This window comes from Myotis daubentonii, chromosome 5 (assembly GCF_963259705.1).
Source record: "Myotis daubentonii chromosome 5, mMyoDau2.1, whole genome shotgun sequence".
NCBI lineage: Eukaryota > Metazoa > Chordata > Mammalia > Chiroptera > Vespertilionidae > Myotis > Myotis daubentonii.
Genome location: NC_081844.1, coordinates 101,366,093 through 101,380,713, shown reverse-complemented (window position 1 = coordinate 101,380,713; position 14,621 = coordinate 101,366,093). Strand labels below are relative to the sequence as shown.

At 37.3% G+C, this 14,621-nt stretch overlaps 1 pseudogene; it reads left to right on the top strand.

The window, feature by feature from the left end:
- Positions 1-12,657: 12,657 nt before the first annotated feature.
- Positions 12,658-14,360, top strand: LOC132236169 (nuclear prelamin A recognition factor-like; annotated as a pseudogene).
- Positions 14,361-14,621: the final 261 nt, after the last annotated feature.

Below are 14,621 nucleotides of genomic sequence, written 5' to 3'. Positions count from 1 at the left end.
TCGATAACTAAGAAATGGACAATTTTCAAACTCTACTAAGTGAGCACAGTGCTCCGAAGGATTAAATATGTCAATATAAGCCTTCATACTAATATGTCTAATGAGAAACACACACACACACACACACACACACACATTGAAAAAAACACTAGTTGATATAAAACATAATTCATAAATATATTCAATAAAATAAAATTGATCTATACCCCTATGACATTAAAAAGTCATCAACTTCAGACCAAAGACAGCCAATTTAATGAGGAACTCAAAGCAATTAAGACAAAACTTCAAAACACACTATTACCATCATTTTATAATATTATCTTGGAAATGCTAGATAAGATGATTAGGTAAGATTTTTAAAAAAGGAAGCATAAAAAGAAAAAGAGGCTAAACCTCTCAATATTTACAGATAATGTGATCGTATACATAAAATTTCCCAAAAGCAACTAAAATACTGCTAAATTGAGGGAAAACCATCTGTGTTATAAAAAATAGACTTAATAAGTTTTAAAATATAATATAGTATAAACAACTACAGATAAAATATATACATGAAGAAAAAAATATATAGATATATAAAACGCTAAGTGACTGACCATCCACCCATCTGACCTTCCCACTGACCTACTGGCCGGTACATATGACATGCACTGGCAATTTAAAAATAAACATTGACTCACACATGTGCAATACATATAAAGCTCTAGCTGGCGCCAACCGCAAGTGTGTGTTTCAATCTGTCATTGTCGATCATGAATTTGGTTGGCACTTCTATTATAGAGAAAAGGCAAATAGCGATATTAAAATATTTCTTCTAAACAATTTCCTTTCAATGTGTACGAATCCCTGCACTGGGCCAGTAGTTTACAATAATAACCAAAAACAACTGCATAAGAATAATTGGAAAAAAATACACAAGGACGAAGAAGTGTGTTGTAAAACACTTCCAAAAGTTACAGAGAAGACTGGGACAGATAAAAAAACAACAACACACTGAATTAGATTGCAAATTACAACACAAAGTACTTGATTCAATGAAGATATAAAAAAGTTTAATTATGCAAGATGATGTTAAGTATGTATGGACAAATGAATTAATATCTATAGCCAGAAAATCACTTTTAAATAATAAAATACAGCAAAAAAAGTACAATGGGAGACTATATATAATATACTTCACTATATAATGAAGTATCAATAATTAAATTAGTATATTACTGGTTCGCTAATATATAAATATATTAAGTGTAAGAGAAAATCCAGAAGTGAAAAAACATATATATTTATTTTATAAATTAGTGAAGGATAAAGGAATAACCCAGTGAGGGTAAATAAGATAAACTATCAGTTAATAAATTTGGTACATAAGCTAAATGACATAAATATGACAAAAATATCATAAGCTAAGTAAAAGGAAAGTGACAATCTGAAGAGAAATATTTTGCAATCTATAGCTCAAAGGGATAATATCACTAAATGTATAAGTTTCTGTCTAGAAAATTAGTTAGCTAGGCATCAATAACCCAATACAAAAAATAAATGAGAAATGTGAACACTTGATTCAGAGAAAAAAGTGAAGTTTTAAAATAAACAAAGATATGCAACCTGAGTAATATTAATAAAAATACATTGAAATATTATTTTAAACTATATCCTTACTAAATTCAATAACAAATTCTGTCGGGAAGTCTATGGAGGAAACAGGAATCTTCACAGATAGTTGCTAGAAATATAATTTAATTCAATCTCTGAATAAGGAAATTTAGCAAAACTTATCTATCTTATAAAGAGATATAACTTTTGACCTAGCAATTCTACTAATATTTACAAGTGTATCCTACAGATAAACTTGCACCTGTGTCAAAAGTCTTGAGTAAAACAGCAAAAGCCCTGTGTGAAATAAGAAACAAATGTCCATTAATGGAAGATTGTTTTCATATATCTATCTCTATGTGCATATATATATATATGCCAAGATAAAGAAAAATGTGTTTGGTCTTTTATCTTTTGACTAGATAAGAAGGCTAAAGGAATAATCTATATTCATATTTGCTTATGTAGCTAAAAAGTGCTCAGGAAAGCAAAAAAAATATATTTAAAAGATACTGGCTCTCAGTAGGCTAAGGATATTGGACAGGTGGGAGACAAGAATGTGATGAAAACGTTTTCATATTTTTATTTTATACCATTTTATAATTGGTTTGTTTTTTAATAATAACAATGTGATTTTATTAGAGTATTGAATGAAAATAAAACAAAGAAAACCCTCAAATGTTATTTCCTCCCACCATCTAGTTCTAGAGCCCATTTTTCTTAAATGGAAGAATTTGATGATGGTTTTAACACCTTGAGTAACAGAAAAAAATATTACTACTTGGCTCCTTAGAACCAAATACTTATTTAAAGAGCTACAAGCCAACTGAGCTTTGGCTATTCCGGATGTATATAAACATGCATTAGTAATTTATAGAGCCGAATGCAATCACTCTGTATTTTTTCTCCTTGGGGGAGTTAATGTGTTTTTACTTTCTTCCTTTCAGGAGGAAAACATCTCTCTATACCATGAAATGAAAGGACAAAGGAATTGAAATCCCAGTCCATTTTTTTTAAGTTACGTTAGTTTGTTCAGCTTGACAATAAAGAGAACTGTTTTCTCCTTCTTTGTCATCATCAATCTTGTCTGTGACATATTGTATTTTAAGAACATGAATGCGAGCTACACAGGAACAGAACTGTAATGTAAGTCAACCTGCCATTCAATGCGCTAATCCTCTCAACATCTCACCTGTCAAGCGACAGATACCTGCGAGCTCATCAGCAGCAGATAAAGAGAATCACTGGACAGCAACTACAAATGTTCAAAGGAAAACTAGATGCACTTGTCTTGATACAGTTTTATGCCCCAAATGTGGAAATAAATGACACAGTGACACTTGGCCCTTAACAGTATAAGTAGGCAATACAAATATTGCATCCCGGTTACTCTACCAAATACTTTGTATCATTTAACTTCACAGTAACTATGTGAGGTGGATATACGATTATTTCCATTTGGCAATTGAGAAAACAGGTTCAAGATGATCAGAAATGTATCTAAGGTCAAAGGGATATGAGGCTGAGATTGAAATTCAGGTTGTTTTATTTCAAACTAGTATTATTCCCACTAAATGACCAGTTATATACAACTACACCTGGACTAGCCAGATTTGACTTTGCTTTGAATCCACACCTGATTCTGTATACCATTGTCTTCCCTTCTCTCAAGGTGTTCAAAGCACTCCTAATTACTTTGCTCTCTTATGCATGGCATCACATGAACACTGCTTTTATGCTTGTCTTCTAATTCACAATAAACTATGTTAGCCAGCGAAGCAGATTGATGAATTGGAAGGGGTTCAATGGCAACAGCAACACTTTATAAATGTGATATAAAACTTTAATTAAAGTCAGTTAAGTGTCATATGTTACACTTATAGGTTATCTGAATTAATTTAAAATTTGGAAAGACAAAAAGTAAGATAGCATTACATTACTGCTGCTCATTTTTTAAACCACATTATTTAAAAGACCATAGGTAAGAAATAAGCCAAATTGCTCCATGGGAAATTCCATTCTTGGTGCCAATATAATACAGAACATAATTTTGGATAATCATTCATTCTAATAATTGCTGGTTTTAGAAGTTTATACTCTAAAGATGCTCTTTCTCTACATTAAAATGACAGATTTTGGAAATTAAAAGCATTGCAAAAAACATTTGTAGTATGCACTCTGATAGAATGCACAAAAATATTTTTCTGTGCCGTACTTTCAATAATATTTCAAAGGAAGCATATATAGTTGAATGGGTCTTTGACATGGATAGCTATTACGAGTAAGCATTCTTTCATAGTTTATTAGACACCTCTGCATCTTTCTCCCCTAAAACAAATAAATTATCTCTTGGTTGTGGATGTCATTACCCTGAAGTGTAGGCAATTAACTTTGTATTTCATCATCTATGCCAGCGGTTCTCAACCTGTGGGTTGCGACCCCTTTGGCGGTCGAACGACCCTTTCACAGGGGTCACCTAAGACCATCCTGCATATCAGATATTTACATTACGATTCATAACAGTAGCAACATTACAGTTATGAAGTAGCAACGAAAATAATTTTATGGTTGGGTCACAGCATGAGGAACTGTATTTAAAGGGCCAGAAGGTTGAGAACCACTGAAAGAAATTTAAAGCCAACAGCTTTTAAAGTTATGCATAAACTCCTGACACATGTTTATGGCCTTCAGGACCCTCCGTTATCTCAGTCCCTTCTGCTCCCCCTTTATCTTGGAGTCCTCCTCATATCTTCATTCTAGACACACTGGACCATTTGGAATCATATGGATTCTATATGACAAGTTCATTCTCCATCTCTAGGCTTTAGCATATCTTTGCTACACTTCCTTCTTGAAATACTGATCCCAAAATTCTTCCTGGGTTGGTTCCTGATCTCTTTAAGCAGATCTCCACACACACAAAAAAATTATTTGTTCAGAGATACCCCTCTGACCACCCAATCAACTTAAAAATGACCACCTATCAACCCCACTCACTCTCTATTATATCCCTTTATTTTAGTTTCTTCATGATACTCCATGAAATTAGACTATTTATATAGTTACTTGTTCAATATTTTAACTTTTCACTAAAAATGTTATTGTCTTATCATGTACTTCACTGTAGCCCGAGCACTAGAAGTTAGTACGTAATAGATGTATAATAGGTATTGATTACGTCAACGAATATTTAAACTTTTACTGGTTAAAATTGAACTACTAGAAAGAAAAATGGGGCAGAAGGAAAAAAAAAGGTGTTCTGATATATTACATAGACATCATTGTTATAAACAAATACATATATATGTATATATATGCTTTTAATATATTCCATCATTTTCCCCTGTCCACCTATTATTGGTATCTCCTAAATCATGTAGCAGAAGAGTACCATTCTGTGGAACTTATATGTCTCTATTAGTTCTGTTTAGCTCTCTATATAAGCATGGGCCATAACACCTGAAGCAGTCTCAGTTTTTCTTATTTAAAAATGAACCTGAAAGTCCTCTATAACTATAAATGCCATTTTATAAAAAAGGGATTTTATTTTTAAAAAGAGATTATCTTATAGTATTTAAATATTTTGGTGAGTACATACATTTACATATACTAGTACTTTTTCAGGAGACAAAATAGGCTGGTATAAAAAGCTAAGATACAGCATATATTTAAGCTGAATTTCTATTAAAAAAATCTTGCAACATCAAAGTTCCTGCTGTCTATTTTTTGCACATGCACTCAAAACCCCTGGAGCAGTAGATATGTTTTTAATGACTCAACAAGTAGAAACTGCCAATTTATTTTTCCTCAAATAATTAAATCTTTAATTAATTTCACATATAGTTAGTAATAAGCATCATCCTAGTTTTGAACTTTCAAGTATTCCTCTGTTTGCTTCTAGCATGCTTCTGAGCTTACTGGAGCTACTTAAGCCTCATGATCAGTTTGAGAACAGCTCTCAGACTTTCACTTCTTAAAAAAAAATAAAACTCATTCCAAATGATATGGGGGACTGTTGAGTCAAGAGATACAAATTATATGAAACCATAAAGTGGCATAATTGAGCAAAGCAATTTTGGTGAGAAACTAAAAAGGAGGGGGAATCATGTAAATGTGATTATTTCTAATTAGAAACAATGAGTAACCAAATCAAATTATACAATGAGGATTGGATTTAGATCCCTGGAGGAGAGCAACACAGCATTTGCATTCATCTCCAGCTTTTCCCGATCTCTATTACTTCTCGGTGCTTTCTTACAACCTTCATTGTAAGTTAGATTATTCTTGGTACAGATCTTCAGAATAGTTTGGCTTATATAGGGTGATTTATGTTCTTTCAACATATTTGCCAAAATCTTCCTGGGTCTGGAAATATGCTCTATTTGGTGAAATAACGAGACATAAAGAAGGCACAACCTTTTTCCAAATTCATTGTGCTTTTTGTGAAATAAACCAAAAACAACTGAGATTCACTATGGACCTAACTATTGGTCATAGCTTTGTGATATGTAACTATGTAATCTTGAATAAAAATGTTAACACTGATTTTCTAAAGTCCTTCTCTATAAAATAATGGTGTGTGTCAGGGAAGGTGGTGGTAGTAGGGATTAGACAAAATTTAAGCAAGCTACATTGAGAAGTTACTTCCGGTTGGTATTTGGAGGAGAACATGTACTAGGAGCTCCAGCAAAGTATAAGTACAATAGAGTAGAATAGAATAGAATAGAATAGAATAGAATAGAATAGAATAGAATAGAATAGAATAGGAATAGACCCCAATAAGCTTTTCTAGAATTTTATAATTACTAATAACAAGGAGGAATCCTTTCATTATATATACACATATATCAAATCATCATATTGTACTTTAAATATTTTACATTATTATGTGTGAATTGCATCTTATTGAACTTGAAAAAAAACAACATTAGTTGAGACAGAAAGCAGATGGTGGCTTCCAGAGCTGGAGAGTTGGCGAGGGGTGGGGTGGTGGTGATAGGCAGCAACTACTTCATGACTGTGGGGCCTCCTTTTGGGTGATGACAATGTTTTGGAACTAGGTAGAGGTGATGGTTGTACAACACTGTGAATGCCACTGAATTGTTCACTTAAAAATGTTAATTTTATGTTGTGTGAAAGAATTGGTTGCTGCCATTACACCTTATAAAAATGTCAAAAGCAAGAGAAAAACACAAAAACACTAAGGTAATTTTAAATTTACCATGCAGCTAAATTATGTGTAACTCTTTTCTTTCAAATTTCACTTACAAATAATCCCTAACAAATTTTCTGACTTCTTCTCATGCCATTCTTCTCCATGCCGCTTTTTGTAGATTTCATGCTGTACTGCTCTTTGAACACAACATATACGTTCTCATCTACAGGCCTCTGCACTCACTATTTCCTTGAAGGAAGTATTCTTATGCCCAGAGAAGCCATTCTAAACCACTCTAATCATTCTTAATCTTTTTTTCCTAATTTACTTTTCCTTATAAACTTATTATTTCCTGCCACTATACTGTACAGCATTTTTTACTAATTTTCTCATTGTTTACCCTACTGTAATGTAAGCTCCTTGACAATAGATGCATTGTCTGTTTTATTCATTGCTTTATCCCCAGTTCCTAGCTCTTAAGATTAGTACAGTATATATATATATATATATACCTTGAATGTTCATAGGGGATGGACCTTCATATGTTTAGTTCTTAGAGCCTCTTAAGTAATTCAGCATTGCATACAAAGAAAACAGAGGCATATCCCTTGCTTTCATAGTACAAGGAGCTGCAACCATATATGTATCTCTAATCTCAGGAGACTGATAAATGCCGTAATACTCCTTACATCATAGCGTCAGATCATAAACCACCTACTGGACCAGTAGACCAACTTGGATTAGAGGCAACTGTGAAAACAGCTTTTTAAAATGGCTCATTAGTAGTGCATTTCAAATAGAGGCAAAAGTTGGAAGAAGGGCATAGGATTAAATGATCTCCAAGTAACCTTCAAGTACCAACATTATAAGTCTAAAATCTTATTACATTGGCCAAATGATTGTCAGCTTGATTCTGAAGTTGTCATTTACTGAGTATATGCTAGCATAATATCAGACTAGCATTTCTTAGTGACAAATAATAATCTAAAGCTCTTAATTGAATAAATGCTCTTTTCATTATTAAATGAGCTTAGACAATACTTTATACTAAGCAATCCTTTTGGACAGTCAAAATATTCTATAGCAGTGGTTCTCAACCTTCCTAATGCCGCAACCCTTTAATACAGTTCCTCATGTTGTGGTGACCCCCAAACATAAAATTATTTTCATTGCTACTTCATAACTGTAATTGTGCTACTGTTATGAATAGTAATGTAAATATCTGATATGCAGGATGTATTTAGGCGATCCCTGTGAAAGGGTCATTCGACCCCCAAAGGGTTCATGACCCACAGGTTGAGAACCGCTGTTCTATAGCTTATAAAGTTTCTGCACAGTCTTAGAGCATAGAAACATTGCTAATACTTCAACAATCCAGTGTATCTCCTCAGGACACTAATTTTCAACTTCCCAAACATTGTTCACTTGATTCAATTTAGAAAGCACTGCTCTAGAGAGTATTCATCTTGAAGGCAGGGGACTAATTCTTATGAATTGCTTTATAAATCACAAGTAGGTCAGTGTAAGGGGTAAATGCAAAGAGGTTAAATGGGTGAATGTTGAAAAAGTTAATAAATTACATTATTTTTTGCAAGAACCAAAGACATATGTAAAACAGTTTAGGGGCTAATAAAAATGATATATGAATTTATATGAATACTATGGGTACTAATAATATTAATAATTCACATATAGTATGAATATTGCTTAGCTGTAGACTTGCATCAGAAGACCTTGTCAGGACATTTTCCCAAGACTTTAGACTAAATTGCCTGGGTTGTAGAGAAACCATTCCCATCCCTAGTAGGAGGCAAAATCTTGAATTGGAGAGAAAAAAATAGAAAATAGATTTTTAATGCAGGCAGTTACTGTCATAACGCTATTTAATTATAGCATAGTATTCCAATATTCCTTTAAAGGGATGACAGATAAGCAGTAAGTAGAATCTTTAATTTCAACCAAATCACAAGGTTTACAGTAGTTATAATCTACACTAATAAAAGAGAAAGATGCAAATTGACCATATCTTTGCAATGCCCAGCAGCCAATCATAATAAATTTTATGAGTGAATATGCAAATTAACCCAACAAAGATGATGGGTTAGTTTGCATATGCAGGTGCTGAGTCATGTATGGTTTCTCTTTTCCTTTCACCCATTGCATGAGATTTATCATCAAGTTCTGCTGCCTCTCCCTTCAGAACATACACACAAGTTGGTCACTTACTGTTATTTCCACTCTGGTCCAATCAGTCATCATTAAGACACTGGTGATTACAATTACACTCTAAATGCTCAGCCTTTTCCTACCCTGTTTCCACTTGGATCCACTCTCAACATGCCAGCCTGAACAGAGCTCACACCTTGCAGGGCTGTATAAGCCATTGCAAACATTTATTTTTTACTTTGTGTGCGATGAGATGCCCTTGGCTGGTTTTGAAGAGAGATGGGCGATCAAACAGCCTATTTGTGCTTTGAACATCTCACATAACCTTTCACTTCAGGGCCTCGTCACAGTTGGCCCCCTGAATTTGGAAGGCTTCCTCTACGTAGGTCCTTAGGTATGTACTCAAATGTCTGTTTCTCAGTGTGGCCTCCCAGGCCACTGTATTTAAATTAAATTCTCCCTCCATCTCTTCAGGGAACTGCCATCCTCCCTCCTTTTCTCCTGGGTACTTATTGCTTCCTGTCACACATTTTTTCTTTTTATTTTATTGTTTAAGGTATTACAAATAGTAGTACATAAGTCGTCTTCTTCTTCTTCTTCTTCTTCTTCTTCTTCTTCTTCTTCTCCTCCTCCTTCTTCTTCTTCTTCTTCTTCTTCTTCTTTTTTTTTTGCCCCATTGACCTCCCCCCAGCCTCCCCTACCCCACGGCTCTTGCCCAATTTTTTTAAATGTATTTTCTTTACTTTACCTTTTATCTCTCCCCACTAGAAGATAAACATTACAAAAGCAGAAGTATTTGTCTGTTTTTTTCACTGTTGTATCCACATCCATGTTACTTAGAAGAGGGCCTACTACACAAAAAAGAGGCTCTTCGATAGCCCACCTCTCTTCAAAAACAGCCAAGGACATCCCATCTCACACAAAAGCCTCTTGGTAAATATTTGCTTGAATAAATATGGATCAACTGACCTCACCCGAAATACCAGTCACTAACCTTATTGAGATCAGAAATTACCCAGAGCTGAAATTTTATTTATTTTCTTTCTTTCTTAAAAAATGAATAAAATATAGAACCGTAGAGTGCTCCATTTATCTCTTACAGGTAGGGGATTATCATATACTTGCCAGATGCCAAATTGCAAGTCCTGCACTATTAATCACATAGCAACTTCAAGTCCCATGGCTCCAAGTCTACGACCTCATCAACCAGAGAATTGAAGAAGAGAAAATATTAATAAACCTCACAGATTTGAACTGTATGGCATTAATTGAATAGTTTTTATTTAGAGTAATAAATTATTAGAAATAACTGTCAAGCTTAGAAAGCTACAAAGTGCACAGGAATGATGCAACTTTGAACTAGAAAATGTTTAAATCTCTCTTAGAAGAGATTAATAGTGCTTAAGCTAGCACTGTAGGAACTAACTCAAGAAAGAATGCATACACACAAAACCCTCACACATGTATCCAAGCAATTGGGTCCCACATATGTGCAGGATGTCCCAAAAAAGGTATACACACTTTAACAGCTGATAGTTCAATTTTGAAAATGAATCTATTTTTAAGAAACAATGCCTTTATAATTATTCAGAGTGTGTATATACATTTTTAGGGAACACCCTATACATAGTTACAGTTTAAATTATGTATACCCATTGTATGTATATATATATATATGTATATATATGTATATATATAATCACATATATATTATATATTATACATACATATATCCATAAAATACATATGTAATACATAACACAAAAAATTAACTTGTAAGAATTTTCTATGATTAATTTTTAATAAAAAAATAACACTCATGCAAAGAAACCATCTGTAATCTGTCTAATTACAATCATCACTGACAAGGGCCCAATTGTATGGCTAAACACAAAACCTGGACTATAGGAAGGAATGATATTTCAGACAAAATTATATTTAACTCCAGTGAGAAGGACAAAGACAGTCAGTTGAGACCATAGTTAGGAAGGATTTAGGCTGGACCCAAAACATAGCTTGCTGAGTGAGGGTCATGGGCCGTGAATGAAAGATTATGGAGACTTTTATTTTGATGATTGCAATAAAATGGTAAAACTCTAAGTTTAATGTTTTCCCTGTGGGCACCTTTGTGGACAATTTAAGAATAGTCCAGATCATGAAAATAACACAAGTTATTTCTAAAGGCAAACAGTGTGGTCTACTGGTAAAAAAAATTGACAGAGAATCCTAATTCCCCTTTTTCATCTTGGTGCCATTGTCAAGCTGCCTCCCGACCTTTCCAGAGTCATAGAATCACAATCACAATGAAAAGACTTTGAAACTTTCCTTCAGAATGGCACACCCATCATTCCCAATGCTTCCATCTTATCCAAACACACACACACACACACACACACACACACACACACACAACACAGAGATAAAATATTTTTTTTTAAATAAAATATGTTGTCAAGCTTGAAAGTAATCATTGGAATGCTCAATCTAGGAAGATATCTGAGCGACGCAGATTATAGCAGCAATAACAATTTGAAATTGAGCAGCACTATTCCCAAAGAAAAACTTCTACTCCCGAAGTTACTCATATTGGATGTTAGAGCGATATAATAATTATCTTTCTACTGAACTAAAACTTTTTTGTACTAGAATCCACCATTTGGCCTTCTGTCTTTTATAGTCATGCTGAGACACTGTTTTCATGCAAAGAAATACTTAACAAATATGAAAACAGTTGTCTTACTCAACCCAAGTGCAACATTAAACAAAATAATTCTCCAGCTGTAAACATTGCATTTTGGTCCTCATTCCTCACAAAAGGACCTTGGTGGCTGTCTTTTGCTTCTGCCATTTGTTAATGTTTTTCAAGCTGGCAGTCCCCACTGGAAACCGGGCTCCAGGTGTGGCCTGAACACTACAGAGGAAAGGAGGCTCAGACTAGCCCCATTCTTGCTCTGGGAACCTAATTCTAAGTAATACAAGGAAAATCTGCATTTGTTTTTCAGCCATGTCAGTTTGGTAACTCTTGATAATGGATTTTTAAAATAAAACCTGTTTTTTCACATGGTATTATTTACAGTGTATCTGATCAAAGGCAACGTTTCAAAGGTAACCACACCCTCACACACACTGACTTTAGTGACAGAAAGATCCATCCTTAACTCCCCTCTCTGCTTACCAGCTCCTTGACCCTAATGAGTTATTCAACTTCTTAAAACCTCACCTGTTTTTTGTTTTTTTTAAAGGATAATGACTGGCTTCAAAACTTCAATTACTTAATTTAGGCAAAGTAACTACCACGATGTCAGTGCATGCAAAGAAATATTTCTAATTTTATGTGGAACAGCTAATCCTAACATATATAAACCCTGGGTCCGTAACGAATGAACGGATGACGGGTCCATCCCCCAGCCCTCAGGCTCCATTGATCAGAGGATGGCTAACGGGGGAACCAGGGTCCCTCAGGCTCCAATGAATCTGTGGCAGCAGCAACATTTTGAGCGGGTGGGTGGAAGGCAGACTGCTTGGTCCCTCCCTGGGTCGCAGGCTCCAGTTGATCAGGGGATGGTGAACAGGGAACCAGAGTGGCCTAGGGACTGGCGAGCAGCTGGAAGGCAGGCCTCTTGGTCCCTCCTCCTGGCCCTCAGACTCCAATCAATTGGTGGCAGAGGTGGGGTGGAACCGGGGACTGGCTTCCTTAATAGTCCTGTAGGTTCAATCTCCAGAGGACAGGCCAGGCACCAATGGACCAGCACCTCCAGCACGATCTTGACAGTGCTGCCAGCCTCCTGGAACTCAGCCTCAGGCACTTCCCCTCCCTAGATGCTCCACAAGGAAGAAAGGATACTGCCAGCAGAGTCAGGGGTGACCAGTGGTGACTGACTGCTCTCCCTGTGTTTCCTCCAGGTCATTGGAGCCAGCCCCCGCCCACCCCACTCCAGATGAAGTGTACTGCACATGGAAGGAATGTAGTAAATAATAAAAACCGATGACCAAGAGAATGCCATAGTCCAGAGTCTGGCTCAGGAGAGCAGAGAGAAGGGAGAATTCCACAAGTTGGCCGATGCCAAGATATTTCTGAGTGACTGCCTGGCGTGTGACAGTTGTGTGACCACGGAGGAAGGAGTCCAAGTTTCTCAACAGAAACATGAAGGACTTCTTCCATGTTCTGAACCTTAATAAGAAATGTGATACCTCACAGCACAAAGTGCTGGCAGTGTCTGTGCATCCTTAGTCTCTGCCTTATTTTGCTGCTAAATTCAGCCTCAATGTCACTGATGCCTCCAGAAGGCTCTGCGGCTTTCTCAAAAGCCTTGGTGTGCCCTGTCTTTGACATGAAGATAGCTGCGGACTTCAGCATCTGGGAGAGTCAGAAGGAATTTGTGCGTCGGTACTGCCAGCACCGTGAGGAGGAGCCCCGGCTACCCATGCTGACCTCCGCCTGCCCCAGCTGGGTCCGATATGCAGAGCATGTGCTGGGTCACCCCATCACCCCCCACCTCTGCACGGCCAAGTCTCCCCAGCAGATCATGGGCTCTCCGGTGAAGGATTACTTCACCAGATGGCAGAACATGTCCCTAGACAAGATTTTCCACGTCATCGTGGCCCCGTGTTATGGCAAGAAACTGGAGGCCCTTTGAGAATATGTTCCCACAGCTTCGCATAGTCCCTGGGGCTGACTGCATGTTAACCTCGGGTGAAATTTTCCAGATAATGGAGCAAAGCGACCTCGCCTCAAACACTCTGGACACTCCGCCGTGGACACTCTGTTTGGAGACATGAAGGAGAAGGAGGTGAGGCTCCACGAGGGATGAGGGTGTCAGCTCCGATGGGTACCTGGCCAAGGAGCTGTTCCGTGAGGATGTGGGGGTGCTCACCTACTGCACCCTGAGGAACAAAGACTTCCAGGAGGTCGCCCTTGAAAGGGACGGAGAGGTTCTGCTACGCTTTGAGGCTGCTTACGGCTTTCAGAACATCCAGACGTGGTCCTGAAGCTGGAGAGGAGCAAATTCAGTGCCCCTTCATGGAGGTGCTGGCCTGCGTCAGGGATGCCTAAGCGGCAGGGGCCAGGCCCAGGCGGACGATGGGCATGCAGAAGGGCACCGCTGCGGCAGATGGAAGGCATCTACACTGCCATCCGGTGTGGCCCCCGGAGACCAGCGCCCACGTTCAAGAGTTGTACCATGAGTGGCTGGGGTGAGGGGACGACTCCCCCCGGGCCCAGGTGGCCCTGCACACCGCCTACCAGGGCCCAGGGCAGCCTGCCAAGACATCAAGTGGTAAAGGTCCAGCAGACACCCGGCCTGCAGGCTGCCTGAAGAGGGGTGTCAGTCACGTGAAGGAAAGGCTTAGCATCTCTGTCATCGCTTTGGTTTTCAGAAGTCCCTGCTCCCCATCTGTTGGCTCCCTCCCTCTGAGGGGCGCTGTCATCATCACATGGGTGTAACTGGAATATGGTATCTCAAGAGGATTGTCCCAATGTACGCATCCTTTTATCTGACGATGAAAAAATCCCAAAGAACAAGAATAGAGATAGACTACTGTCCTTTAGGCTTAAAAAAGCTCCGGAAGTGTCCTCCAAAGATCTGAGACTTGGTTCTGTCCACGCACCTCAGAGAGATTGGATGGGGAAATGGCCCAGCTTGGCCCTGACTTTACCCACTTATGTTACCCTTGAAGGCGTCTTTGCCACAACGTGAATAAACTG